Here is a 15,019-nt window from a genome sequence, read left to right on the forward strand (position 1 = left end):
GGACATATATACAGAATCTGAATCGTCCTGTTCCCCCCCCCCCTCCCTGTCGTCCTACTGGTCTGATTCTATACAGCGTCTACCACCACCCCTTGGCCTTTCTGAAGTTGTATCAGTCTGTACCTCAGTGTGCATTTTACGTTCTTTAACATTGTTAATGACCCTTGCTTATACTGCAGATTCCACTGGAGTCCATGCAAAATAGGAACATTGAGAAATGTGCTTCGATGTGCCATCTAACCATGTTTATTATGGTCAATTGCACTTTGTTAGAGTGGAATTACGAGCTTTTTCATGCATAGAAAAATAACAAAAAACAATACAAATCACTAAGCCAGTTAGAGAAAGAACATAACAGGCACCTATAGAAATGTCAGCATGCAAGAGCCTGGATCCATCCTTTGCAAACTTGCTTTCTTAAATAATGTGTCTTCATTAAATGTATGACAATGTCAAGAGACTGATATTTTTGTTTGCAATACATTTTAATTGAACCTTTACATTAAGGACAGTTGTAGAAAAGTCAAAGGACGGAATATAGTTCTACAGGTTAAGTCCCAAGCAATTAGAACAATTACATTCCTGGATTGCAGGGGGCACTGATATTTACGGTGACCAATATATACGGGGATAATATTACCTGATCCCATCAAAAGCACATGAGCAATATAACTGCCAGCTCAAGAAATCGTACAATATATAATCGATTAACAGTAGAAAAGGGGTAGAGAGGCAAGTAAACAAGAGTACAACGTCAACAACCATGGGATGAATTAGACTAAAAGACAGACCACGCCATTTGCATGTAACAATTACTCAAAGCACTGTAGATTGCTTCATTTAGCCAGACCATGAACAGTTACACAGTACTCACCACCCAACCGAGTTACATAGGCCTTTAAGCAGCCTTCCGAGGAGAATTAACACCTCTTTTGCAGTGAGAATCACACTTTAGCTTCAAATATAGTGCCTTGCCACGTTCTCATGGAAATATTTCAAACAAAGTGGACAGTGGGGCACCCGGTGTCCAGCCATTGGGTAGATCTAGGTCATAACATCTGCCCAAAAGTACCTTTACAACTACCACAATGCAAACAAACATCTGAATCTGCTATCTGACACAAAAACAGCCCTACAGGCAACAGTCGTGCGATTAACCTTTGTCGGGTGTACAGCAGATTACGACCATTTTCACTGTCTGTAACCCATGAGCTACTTATCTCACATTCATTATCTTTGCGAAGTGTTCGTTTCCTTAAGGATTTAATGTCCAGAAAAAAACACAGCTGACATGTGTTTCGACCTACACAAGGTCTTCATCAGGGGGAAAAGTTGAAAAATCAGGGGGAAAAGTTGAAAAATCATCCAAGCTCTCATCACTCGCAAAATTTGACATCAATAATGTCACTTAGCTTAACACATATTAAGACTTAACCTTGTATTATGTAAACACATTTTGAACCACAGCGTCAGCAAAATCTTGATAAAACTCTTCAGAATATGATCTAGGGAGGCCACCCTATTATGAGGAACAGTGAGGCACTGAGGACTAGGAAGCCAAATCAAGGTATGGTAGTGGTGCGGCAAGGCTTAGTTTCAGGAGGGCTGAGAGAATGGTCTAGGACAATAATGAGTCCACACAGAACACCACCATAAATTCAATAGGCAATTACAATGATTTATAGGCCTTTAGATTAGACACTAAGCAAGTAAACCATCTAGTAAAATATTGTTAAACACGTATGATAAAACAGGGATGTCTTTACTTTGCGAGCATTTCTTCACAGTCACTTACTTTCTCAAATTTACTTCCCCAGACACTGACTTTCTCTACATTCAATTCACGAGACATTTACTTTGTACTTTACCTTTTTATTGTTTTTACATTTCTATTGGTGTGCACATTTGCGGATACTATACATGGCCTAAAATGGCTCTGCCACAATATTTTTGATTGTTTTTTGGCCATATTGTTGTCTGGCCTTCTTCCTGCTTGCTCAGGTCAGGAAAGTCCTTATATGGTCATATACATGCCCAAGAAAGCTACCGTTTTTGCGGGCTAGTAAGCATTTGTGTATGTCTGTGTGGTCCAGGAAGGCTGCTGGGACTGTTGTGTCAAAACGTCTGCTTCTGTGGCAGATCTGAAAGATAGTCGTTGTCCCTGACTGGACCCCTACTGGCTGAGAAAATGGTGCAGATCCTTACCATTGGTGGGCTTGGACTTGCTTGCAGCTAAAACTTTGGATAAAAGAATGATCTCTGCAGCTATTCTACAGATCCATGTTGGAGCCTAGAATTCCTTGAAGAGCAGCCTACTCAAGATCTGAAGAAGATCCCTGAAGTGGCTCAGCATCCTGTGATGAATCCGGTGGAGTTATCACTGAACCCCTGGCAGTAACCTCCTCCCATGTGGCCAGGGGGCGCAGCCACTACCGGATCCTGACCCCTGGGGGCAGCTACATGGGAGGAGACAGCCGCCGGGGAGATGATGTGGCTCTGTCAGATGAGAAATGGTACCCCCGCCCATTTGCCCTTTAAAAGAACATCTCCAGGTCTTAAACCTTTATGGCCTATTGTCATGTATCCACTCGCATTCCTATGAAGAGCAGGGAAAACCCTTTTACCAAATCTACTGACCAACCTTCCGACCATGGTCTACTTTGTCAATGTGTGGAAATCGCCTCTTTCAATTCCACTTGTCAAACAATCAGAACTGACTTAACATCAAAACCTTTTAAAAATGCTTATCCGAATTCCATAAGTCAATCCTTCATAATGGACTTTTTTTCCCCAGAATTCACAAGATACTAGGACGAAGAAGCATCTAGCAATGTGGAACAAAAAGACTGCAAACCTAGAAAGTGCTTCAGTGTTTTTTTTCACTCACCTATGCCTGGTATATGTATGCAGCCCAAACAGATCATGGAAAGCAGCTGCTCTGGCGACTGGCGAGAGAGGGCTGCACTTCTCCACAAGGAGCAGGGAGCCGAGAAGCCAGGACCGGCGTGGTGGAGTCGGGCAGCTCACCACCGGAGGAAGAAGGAACTGCTGAACCGTGGGATGCTGCGGTAAGGCCAGGAGCCGGTGAATAACTCCTGGGCATTTGGCATGACACAGGGGAACAACATTTTGCTTACTGAAGCAAAGAGGACAGCAGGCGTGTCAAGAGGAAGCTGTAGAGGACCAGTGAAAGAAGGAAGCAGAAGGGAATCCTTCCTCAGCTGACTGCGAGAGAAGCTTCCAATGCCTACAGAAACCGGTGAGTCCTCTCAAAAGCAACAAGGACACCGGGGCGTATTGGCAAAATCGGCCAAAGGCGAACAATTGAAAGTTACTTACCCGAGATAGAGAAAAGAAATGGACGTATTAAAAGAAGGTTATTTAAGTCACAAATAAATCCCTTTCTGATGTGTAAACGTACACAGTGCCAATACGAAGAAAGCAGAAAGATGATAATATATCAGGAAGATACATTATCGAATACTATCTACAGACAACTTTGCGAGCAGATGAAAAACCCAAATTGACAGAAGTCCTGGCAGGAGAGTCCACCAAGCAATTGAAAACGTTTGTGTTAAACGAGTTATATGTGCAAGTGTTGTACATGGCCAAGAGGCCCAAAGATCTATGATGTATGAACACCTAAAGGAGTAAAGAAGAATGAAGATTACCTATGCTTACAGCGCAGGTAGTCTTGATTCTATTAAAGACACAGAGGCGAGTATTATGCTTAAACCTCTTTAATGCCACCATCCAGCAACTTTTCAAATCTTAAATTCAAACAACAAAATGTGGCAGATCGGTTCTCATAACTTTAAAAAAAAATGTTTTTAAACAAACTGGAAACTAGTTCCACAAGTCCTTTGCTGGCTGAGTAGTTTCCGCCCTCAAAAGTCTATCCAATCAGGACCCTTTATGTAATATCTTGGCTGGTTCCTTTCCTCTTCTTTTGTAAAATCCCACTGAACACACTATCGGAAACTTTACTACAGAACAGTAACAGCAGCCCCCAACGGGCCAAACGAAGACCTCGTCTCAGCACCTCCGAAGCATCTTCGCAGCAGCTTCTGATCATCACCTGCAATAAAGAATATACAATTAGGGTAAGGAAAACGGCATCCAGCTAGCGTGCCGACGCTCATTCCCCCTCTACTCTCTCAGGTGCCACCCCATACACCTTAATTCGTATTCTACAGGGTGGGATAACGCTCGCCTTTGTGTCTTTAATAGAATCAAGACTCCCTGTGCTGTAAGCATAGGTAATCTTCATTCTAAATCAAGATCGGGGGCGAGCATTATGCTTGTTCAAAGCTCCTCACTAATACTGCTGCTAAAGAAGACACTGGTTTGAAATAAAAAGTACCGAAAGTTGGGTCGCTGGAGCAATCAGCCGCCTTGTGAATGTCCTGCAGAGAAAAACCCACTGTGAACGCTCTCAAAGCCATGGCTTCTCTGACGGAATGTGCACCAAAAACTTGAAACGTCAATCCCTGCCGATGTTAACATTTCTCAAACCCATTTGGCGATGGTAGCTACCGCTAACGCCTGAAAAGAATTTCGTCTCACAATTAGAAGCTGCGATATCCCCTGAGGCTTTACCTGTGCCGTTACTCTTCCATAGCATATAATACACTGCGCTACGCACAACTTTGGGTTGTTAGGAAAATATGGGTAAGAAATGACAGAGTTCCCTTTCGTACGTCTGGCGATGCTAAAAGCCAAGCTGTCGGGATAGAAAAGCTTTCTTTCGATCTCTAAGGTTCCGACGTCAGATACCCTTCTGCACGACACTAGGCAGAGCAGCATGGCCAGCTTACTGGACAGTTTCTCTGATGGTGGATCGTTCTATGGCCATTGAGAAAATATGTCTAATACCTTGTTGACATCTCACAATGTGGTATACATAGGGAGTGGCAGCCTAACCATCTGCACTCCTTTAAGAAGCCTGACAGCTGGATGCTCTCCTAGTGGGGCGCCACCCACCTGACCATGTCCTGCTGATATGGCGGACACTATAGACCATCATACAGAAGTACTGCCCTTCCTGCGATCAGCAAGAAATAAATCACCTGAACTAGAGGAGCAGAAATGGGATGAACACGCTGCTGCTCACACAGGTCTCCAAACGCTGCCATGCAGCGCCATAGCTCCTGAGGGTGGAAGGTACCCATGACTCTTTGATAAAGCGGGCAGCCTGTTCCGAACTTCCTGGAATCTTCCACCGTCGCCCAAAGCCCTGCATGCCAGAAGCCAGAGGCTCTGTGTCTGAATTTGAGGCTGAGGTTGCGCCGCCGAATAGGAGAGCAGATCCTCCCGGGACGGAATCCTCCTGGGGAAATGTGAGGAAAGTTCCATCAGAACAGGAAACCACGCTTGCGACTTCCATCGAGTGTTATCAACACCACCTTCCCCTTTCTCCCTGCAAATCTTTGCTAAGGTCCTAGCCATCGTGATAAATGGGGGAAAGGCGCAGTGCATTGTGCCGGTCCAGTCTTGAAGAAACGCGTCCGTACCCAGCGCAAATGGATCCAGGCTCCAGCAGAAATACCTGGGTATCTGTGCATTCAGACAAGATGTGAGGGGGCCCCATAGGTTCTGAATATTCTGAAACACCTGCTTGTGGAGCGTCCAGTCGCTGGAGCCCTTGAGGTAATGCGAGTTGCAATCTGCTACCATGTTCTGCGCTCTAGGTAGGTGCTCCGCTGTGACGGAGATCTGGTTGCTCAGACAATAATGCCAGAAGTATTTCACAAACTCCACCAACATTCAGGACCTTCCAGATGGTTGATGTACCAGCCTGCTAAAATGTTGTCCATCCTGAGGAGAATGCAATACTTCGCCCTGTTTTATCAGGGCTCAGACTGCAAAGGAGCCTGCAAGCAGCTCTAAGCAGCTGATGTGAAAGGCTAACTCTGCTGGAGACCATCTTTCCTCTTGTCTCCAATGGGCCGCACCTTGCACCCCAGCCTGATCTGCTTGCGTCGGATTCCATGATTAGGTCCGGCACATCCTCAAAAATGGCTTGGCTGTCCCACGCCTCATGTTTTGGAGCCACCATTCCAGCTCTGCCTTGGCTTCGGCGTCTAGGGGAACCAGCTGGTGATATCCCAGCCCGCCTTGTAGGTGCCCGATTTTTAGCCTCTGGAGTGTTCTTTAGGGCAGAGGGCCTGGGAAGACCCACTACTCTGGCTAGACTCTGAAGTGATATAACCGGCTTTGCGTTCAGCCTTCTTAGCGCCTTCTTGATTGCTCTGAGCTTGGGCATCGGAAGCTCCAGGGTCGCCTGGCTTGCGTCTTTGATGAACCCCAGAAACTCCAAGTATCTGTTTGGAATGAGGCTTGATTTCTCCTGGTTTACTAAGAAACCTAGAGACTTAAGAAACATGCTAGCCTCTTGCACCTGTCGCAACAGGAGATTTGTCCTGAGCTAGGAAAAGAATGTCATCCAGGTAGACTATCATTCTCACGGCCTTGTCCCGGAGTGTGCCTTTGACCGGCCTCAGCTTCGTAAAAGCTCACGGCACTGAAGACAGCCCGAAAGCAAGGCATCTGAATTGCCATGCTTGGCCCTGCCAAAGAAAATGTAAAAAGGGCTGATGTTCACGCGCCACCGGCACAGTGAGATATGCATTGGAGAACCAATCTTGCTAGCCCATCTCCCATCCTGCTGGCAGTGAGTGCCTAGCTCTCACTTTGTGGAAAAAGTATTCCTCAGTTGGCCTGGTATGAAATCGGCCCTAGTTCAATAAATGCCAAACTACTTGCCAAACACATATGCAGTATACATTAGCCTTGCAAGCCTAAATTAACGTTAAGTGAGCTAAAAAAGGTAGAGCTAGAAATGGAACACTTATCTGCTGGGAAGAAGAGGAAAGGACATGGCCAAGACATGACAAACTGGCAGAAGAGTTCCAATTGGATAGACTTTGAGGAAGGAGACTCCTCAGCCAGGGGAAAAAAACTCATGGCGATTGTTGTTTAAACAAACTGGAAACTATCCCCGGAAACTCAAACAAAAACAAAAAAAAGATTTTTATTAGAACTTAAGATTTGAAAAGCTGCTGGATGGTGGTATTAAAGCAGTTTAAGCATAATGCTCACCTCTGGTCTTGACATAGAATCCAGGGGAAGGGAACCAAGAACTTTATCCTTAAAGAAACATTTGTTCAGGTAATGTATCCTTCCTTTATAAACACTTTTCCCAAACCACTCCCCTTTTTCAGCTCAGAGTTTGCAGAGCTTTAGTATTTGTTCAGGTATGAAAATTCCTATTTGAGCAGGGTCAGAGGCGCCCTTTGCCAAACCCTTTTATTTTCAATAAAAGTCTTTAACCAAAAACACAGCAAACATGTGTCCGACTCATTTCTGTCTCCTCACAATCGCTTCCTGTGTTCAGCCCAGTGAAGCCCTGCTACTCTGCCTGATCTCTGAAGACCAGGAGAGTTACTTCAGCCCTATACTAGTGGGACCAAGGAGTCTCGATGCCTTTAAAGATCCAGCCCTTCAGAGCCTTCTGAAGTGTCCCTGGACTGCCTGGTGGACGGACCAGTTCTCTCGTGAGCTACCTCACAGGAACCCTTGCTGCTCTAAACTGAAGTCTGGGAATTAGGTGGTCGCCAGCTTGTGCCACAAGATGCATTCTCCCCAGATTCAAGCTTCCTACCTTCAAGGGCGCTAGTCCTGGAGCAGTTTCTATTACTGCGACTGAAAGGACGCCGGTCGTCTCTTGCAAACATTGATCGTCACTGGAACTCGGCTTCCTCCATCGAATGAAGAGTACGAAGGAGGCCTGCATCGTTGGATTCTGCATTTTGTGACCAACAGGGGTTGTGAATCTTGCATTACCAGCTGACCAGAAGAACCCCTTGAACCTGCAACTCCTGGGCACCTTCCGCTAGAACCAACTGCGGAAGATCGAGCCACCAGCCAAACCATAAAGACATCTGGGAAAATCGGGGTAAGTAAGCAACAGTGCCCCCGTCGCCCACATCCCCGACCTCTATGGGATAACTTTGGAAACAAGTTCCTTTGTCTCCATTCCACCCACCTTTGGTTGTCGAACCGGGGTCGAATATCCTGCCCCTAAGGTTAGCCTTGGGTCAGGAAGAAAGAACACTACTCCCCTTTCCTTTGGCAAATTGTTGAATAACTTAAAATAGTTTGAAACTAATCACCAAAACACGCCCATTGCATCCTTGAGAACTCATACTTGTGAGAAACACTGGTTTGAACACTGAATTTTCTTGGTCAAGGCCCCATTCATCTTAGGGTTTGGACTTCTCTAGTTTTGGGTATTGCTATTGTGATTCGGATCCCATCATTTACTGCATCTTACCTACCTGCTTTTCTTAAGTTATCTGATGTTTATTAAGTGAACCTATGGAGGCTGTATATATTTTTCTGATAAGAGTATTGAGTGATAATACCATCTGTTCGATTCATTTGAGTGTTTTCATAAAACCTAAAATAAATGACTATTTTTTATAACTGTCTAAATTAAATTCTAAATTAAATTCTGTGCTGTACTGTGTGGACTCATTGTGGGCCCGTGAACCCACTCTCCTGAGACTAAACGTTGACGATTAATCCACAAACCTGGATTTTAGTTTTTTTCTAACCAGAGCTCCCATCTCATCATAATTAGGGTGGCCCCTAAAATCTGTCCAGCAAGCCAAATTACCTATATGCGTCTCGGAAATTGTTCCCTAAAGTTCTATACTTCAAAGGTAAGTTTATTAAAAATGTTGAAGATGCCAATTATGATCAAAATGTAAAAAGTTAAATATCATTCAGGTAAAAAAACTCAAAATATCCCAGTCATTACGATAGATCTAGAAAGATATCCTTGACCAGGTCACCACCAAACGCAGTCAGGAAAGAGTAGTTTAGGGTCAGTAAGTTAAGCCCATTTAACCCTATGGAGAACAGGTGGTAAAAGAAAGAGGTATGTTAACTTATCCGTAACTGAGTCATATTTCTCCAGAGACCACTGCTAAGATTGCAGAATCCAGCGGGGACACAGTTTTCTGTGCTTGGTCCGGTCAAGGAAGGTCCAGGGATAGCATGTGCAGAGATCACTTTTGGATGCAGGATTTAGTTTCGGTCAATCACGGTACCTCCAGCTCCACTGTACCTCCAGCTGAACAAATAAATTAAGACTTCTGCAATGCATGCAACCTCAGTACACCTCCAGAATGCGGAGAGGACTAATTGCAATTGGAGTCACCACAGTCAGGTGATCTTCCAGGGACGAACAAAGGAGCACGTCCTGCATGGCTTCCATTGATGCAAGGTTGAAAATGCAGGAGCAGTGGTCTTGTTGTATAAGCTTAAGATCCTCCCAGTTCCAAGGATGCACTTGGAACGCTGCAGTGAGGTAGCTAAGGAGAGAGCGGGTCAGCTCACCAGTTGGTTCAGAGACACTTCCGAAAGCATTGATCCTGGAGCATGGGTCGGGACTGGTTGTTCCCCACCGGTCCAGGGATCTATGAACCAGCTCAGGTCTTCTTGAGGTCAGGCAGAGGAGCAGGGCTTCACTGGAGTTGTTTCTGGTCAGCTGTATGGGCCATCCTCTGGTTAACTAGCTGCTCTTCTTCATAGAGTGTTGAATGACTGCAGGAGCCCTCCTTTATCCAAGATCTGGGCTGGGAGCGCACCAAAGCCCATCAATGGTAAGGATCTGCACCATTAAAACTGGAAGTTGCTGCAGCACATGCCATAGCACATGCCCAGCAACAGACTTTCAGACACCTGGACATGTAGTGGGACTAGACAGTCCCAGCACTCACATCCAGACTTGCACAAAGAATAGCCCTTTGCCTGTCAAAACAGCAACTTCACATGGGAAAGGGCATTCCATATATGGAATTTCCTGAAGGCCAAATGACGAGCAAAAACCTCATGGCATGGCCATCATAGGGTGCTAGTCAACTTTAGTAGCCCTTTGCTGTAAAAGCAAAAGTACATGAGTAAAAAGTATAAAAACATGGAAGAATACTATCTGCTACCACCAGCTCATCCTAGGCACATTGTAAAAGTAAAATAAAAGCCATTACAGAAATAAATTACAAGTTACTCACCTTAGTGACTAACATACTCCTAGTCCATAGTCCCCCTTTCCTCCATACTGCATGGGTGTCCCTCACTAGAGGCGGAAACAACCATTTTCACCAGAAAAATGTCTATACCCCTTTAAATGTATGTGCGCAGGGGCATGGCGCCAGGGAGCATGCGCTCCCTTCACTCCGCCCTGAGGTGCCACACCTCAGTCCCCTTTGACACGTCAGCCAGATTAACCTGCTAAACTACATATCTTATTAATGGTGAAAGGATGAAGGGACTTAAGAAGGAAAGGTGACTATGGAATAGGAGTATGTTAGTCACTACGATGAGTTACTTGTAATTACTCCTACGTCCCGTCCCCTTTCCTCCATACTGCATGGGCAATTACCGCTCAATGATGCCCAAGGGAGGTGAGATGCATCAGATCCTAAGAAAACAGGTTCTTCAGGACCGAATTCCGAGTCAGATCTTGCGCTGCTTTCCAGACAATAATGCTTGCAGAAGGGCAACGGTGTCCCACGTAGCTGCTCTGCTAATGGTTTGCCATGGCACATGCCTCTGATCTGGAAGGCGACCGCTGCCGCTTTGACCCCAACTGCATGAGCATGCAGGTTTTGTGGAACTTCCTTCTGCTGAGACTTATAGGCCTCCTGAATGGCTGCAACCACCCACCTCGCTATGGAGGCCTTGGAGACGTGGTCCCCTGGCTTAGAGCCGCCAAAAGGTGACTAATAATGCCTCTATCTTGCAAAACCCTTTGGTCCTGTAGATAGAATTTCAAGGCTCTTCTAACATCCAGAAAGTGCAACACACTCTCAGCTTTGTCATTTGGGTTAGGAAAAAAAGGTTGGCAAAAGGACTTGTTCATTCAAGTGGAATGAGGACACCACCTTTGGAAGAAATGCCAGATGGGTGCAAAGCACCACCTTGTCTCAAAACATGGTATGGCCACAAGTGCCTGATTTTCGCCAACTCTCCTAGCTGAGGTAAGACTCACCAGTAGGCTGTTTTGACCGCGACCAGCTTTTTGTCTACCGATGCCCTGGGCTCAAAGGGCCTATGCGCCGGTGCCGCAAGCACCAAGTTGAGGTCCCACACCGGAAGCAGTTTTTTGGTGGGAATATATAGCCTCGTCAGCCCTGTCATATGTCTTGACTATCGGGTTGGAGGAAGAGAATGACTCGTGGTCAGAATTCCTGTAAGTGCCTATGGCTGCCAGGTAGGTCTGGCATGTCTCCAAACGTGTCAAGTGTGCTGAGAAAGATAGCAACTGATCTAGCGTGCACACCAAAAGGTCTTATCCCTTTGTGCTTCACCCACAGACAAGATCTGGTCCATTTGCTTTTGTATTGTCTTCTGGTGGACTCGCTTCTAGCTTTCTGAATTATTTCCAGGTTGTCTTGTGACAGACGGAGATGTTGCATTGTTACTTTGTGCGATGTATTTACCCACTCAGCAGTACTTCCCCACGTCACCAAGCTGCGCATCTTCAGTCACCAGCAAAATGGCTGCGCTGGCTCCTGTGAGCACCATGGCCTCAAAACTGCGTTTTGCAGCGACAAAAAAAAGAAGGCTGCACCATCTTGTCAAGCACATATTGGGCAGGATGGAACAAGGGGGTTCACTGAGGAAGCCTGTCAGTGTGTTCTTACACATACAAAAGAAATAGTGAAAAAGCAGCACTGCTTTGCTGCCAGCCCAAAGTCCCCATTGAAAAGTGGGCATTTTACCTTAAAATGATGCTACTCTGATGCTATTTGTATCTGTTCTTCCTCACACTACTGTTAATAAGGCCCTGTCATGCCCATCCATATCCCCATTGTGCTTCAGCAAAACCAAGTATGACCCCTGAATGACAGGCTCTGTCAAATCAAATCTGAGAAAAATCAACAAAGAAACTTCATTTTCCGCTGCACGGGAAAAGCTTCACTTTTTAAGTTACAAGCTTCACTTTTTAAGTTACAAAGTGTCAATGATCGTTAATTCAAAGAAACTCCAGCTCTGGGCTACGTCAATTTCAGTGCATAGGTGGTTCATATAAACTACTGCCTAAAAGAAAATATCTATGGCTGCAAAACCGTGTGGGAATCCAGATGGAAAGTCAAAAACCAAATTTGAAAGCAAAGTGCTAGCAGCTTGCACCACGTGTAAAAATGGGCTTTGCAAACTAAAGAAGAAAAATGCTTGTTTGAGAGTACTATGTTGAACAAAAACTTCTTGCCTAGCAATGTGAAAGGCGATTGTGCTGTGACAATACATGGATGAGATGGTTCTAATCAGCAGGTTTTCTTCCAATTCAGAGCAAAAATAAATACAATTCAATCAAACTTCAGTGTCTGAATGGGGGTGGAGGGGTGTCAGCCAAAAACAGGTTTCTGCTGAGAGAATGACAAACAAAAGGGCCCATCTCAGTAGAAACTAACACTCCAGTGATAATTACTAGGTTGGACAGAATCTGGTCTGGGCTAAACCCTCTGACAACAAAACTTCCAGGTCACTGAAGTGTGAAGTGGAGAAGGGGCAATTAAACTGCAATCAAGTTGGGAAACCCCCACCTTACTTTGGCGGAAATGACAGTTGGTGCTAGCTGAATAGAAAAAAAACGTCCAATAGGGGACAATACAGCCCATCTGTTTCCAGAGACTATTTCATAAATAAAGTGTGAAGTCTCATCTTTGCAGCAGGACTTTGCAAAAATATGAACATTTAGCAGTTTAAATGTGATTTTTGTGGCTTCCAAATAAGAGGTATTGGCTGTCAATAGCATGTATGGGACACGAACGCCAGAAGAATGTGTATCATGGAGAAAGGACATATGATGGAACATTCACAATTAACAGAAATAGGCCCTATGATAGTATGTATGCACGTGTAAAGTTATAGAATTTTAGGCCGAACATTTCACACTGAAAATGACCAAAGATTATCAAACGTACAAAACAATGTCTCTCAGATTGCAGAATTGGATGGCAATGGTCTGCATAAAATATGTAACCTGATTATGTAATGTATTCGCTAATCTGGCCAAATCAAATATAATCATCTTTAACGACAACAGACATAGTAAAAGCTATAAATGGAACATCTCAAGTAAACTGATTTTGCAGGTAAAATCTATAAAGTATCTAGGTTAACATCTAGCGGAATCATATTCGCTGATATCCTGGAAGCAGAGGATAGCTCAGAAAGTGCGTGCTCTCCTTTCTCAGATGAAGATCATTCATCGAAAATATTCCAGATACTCGCTTATCCACTCCTAGATCTTTACTTATTAAAGGTTGAACCGACCCTGCTTTATGGCTTAGATATTTGTATTATTAATTTGGAAGGGGTATTGAATAAAAGAACAAGTTACTTACCATATCTGGTAATGTTCTTTCGATGGGATGTTCCTCCGACGCATTCCACATCTATTACAGGTAATATCCACAGCTGAGCTGCTTCGGAAAGTTTTCGGCAGAGGGTGTCCTGCGTCTATGGCGTTGATCCGTTGTCCCTCGAGGGCTCCGTCTTGGGTCGACGTCACCGGATGTTATATATAGGACGCAGGGCGCCCATAGCCTCAGTTATAGTTTTTTTCCCAGAACATGTGGCAACAATCTCCTGCCAGTATGACTGCAGAAAGATTTGTGGAGACGTAAGCTCCAATCGCAAAGGAAATTCAATAGAGGGGCAGGCTGGGAGGGCGATGTGGAATACGTGGGAGGAACATCCCATCGAAAGAACGTTACCAGATATGGTAAGTAAATTGTTCTTTGAGGTGATTGTGTCCTCCGACGTATTCCAACTATGACAGATTCCAAAGCAGTACCAAGTTATGGAGATGGGAAAAGAATTTACAATTTTAGAATGCCCAATTAAATGGCTGAATAGAGGACTGCCTTAACAAAGGCCAAATCCTGCCCATGCATGGAGTCCAAGGAATAGTGTCTGACAAAGGCCCATGTGGCTGCTTCGCAAATATTGCGAATAGGAACGCCCCTCTGTAGAGCAGTGGAGGCAGCCACACCCCTAGTAGAGTGAGCCCGTAAGCCTACTGGAGGGTCCTTTCCCACCAAACGGTAACACTCAGAGATCGTCAAAATGATCAATCTGGACAAGGTCTTCTTGGAAACAGCCTGACCCAAGCGCCTTCCAGCATAAGCGACAAAGAGTTGATCGTCCACTCTGACCCGGGAAATCCGTGAGAGAGAGAAACTCAAAGCTCTCCTAGGATCCAACCTATGGAGCCTCTCCTCTTCCTTACCAGGATGTGGAGGAGGATAAAACTCCGGAAGAATCACCTTCTGGCTCAAATGGAATCCGACTCGACCTTGGGAAGAAAAAAATGCCGCACCCGTAGGACAACCCTGTCCTTATGGAAAACAGTAAAGGGTGGCTTGGTGGAAAGTGCCTGCAACTCACTCACTCTGCGTGCGGAAGTAACCACAACTAAAAACACTGTTTTAAAGGACAACAGTCGCAATGGACAAGAATGTAAGGGCTCAAACAGAGCTACCATTAGGAACTTTAAAACCAAATTCAAATCCCATCCCGGCACCTGGAAAGGCGACAATGGAAACACATTAGTTAGCCCTTTTAGAAACTGTTAAATCAAAGGGTTCTTAAAATAAGAACATTCCTCAGACGAGCGCTTAAATATGGACAGCGCCACCAGGCAACCCTTAATGGTACCCACTTGCAGGCCCTTGTGGGCTAAACAAAGCAAAAAAGACAAAACCAAAGGACTGGAACATTGGAAAGGATCCACATTCTGTACCCTGCACCAGTCGCAGAACTTTCTCCAACGGCACAGGGATTTTGTTGCAGGCCTTCTGGCCGAAAGCAACACCTCCATCGCGTCTTCTGGGGGATCCCAATTCTTATATCTCATCCTTTCAGATACCAAGCATGAAGGCTGAGAGACTTGACCTCTGGATGGAGAACCCGACCCCCCCCCCTCCCGTGAGAGGGGATC

The 15,019-nt window shown here is 45.1% G+C and overlaps 1 protein-coding gene across 2 annotated transcripts in view; it reads right to left on the reverse strand.

Moving 5' to 3' along the window:
* The window catches only part of GLCCI1 (glucocorticoid induced 1), a 654,614-nt gene that overhangs the window by 273,254 nt on the left and 366,341 nt on the right, over window positions 1–15,019 (reverse strand). The window lies entirely within an intron of this gene.

This window comes from Ambystoma mexicanum, chromosome 2q (genome assembly GCF_040938575.1).
Source record: "Ambystoma mexicanum isolate Mex_15411 chromosome 2q, UKY_AmexF1_1, whole genome shotgun sequence".
Classification (NCBI taxonomy): Eukaryota; Metazoa; Chordata; class Amphibia; order Caudata; family Ambystomatidae; genus Ambystoma; species Ambystoma mexicanum.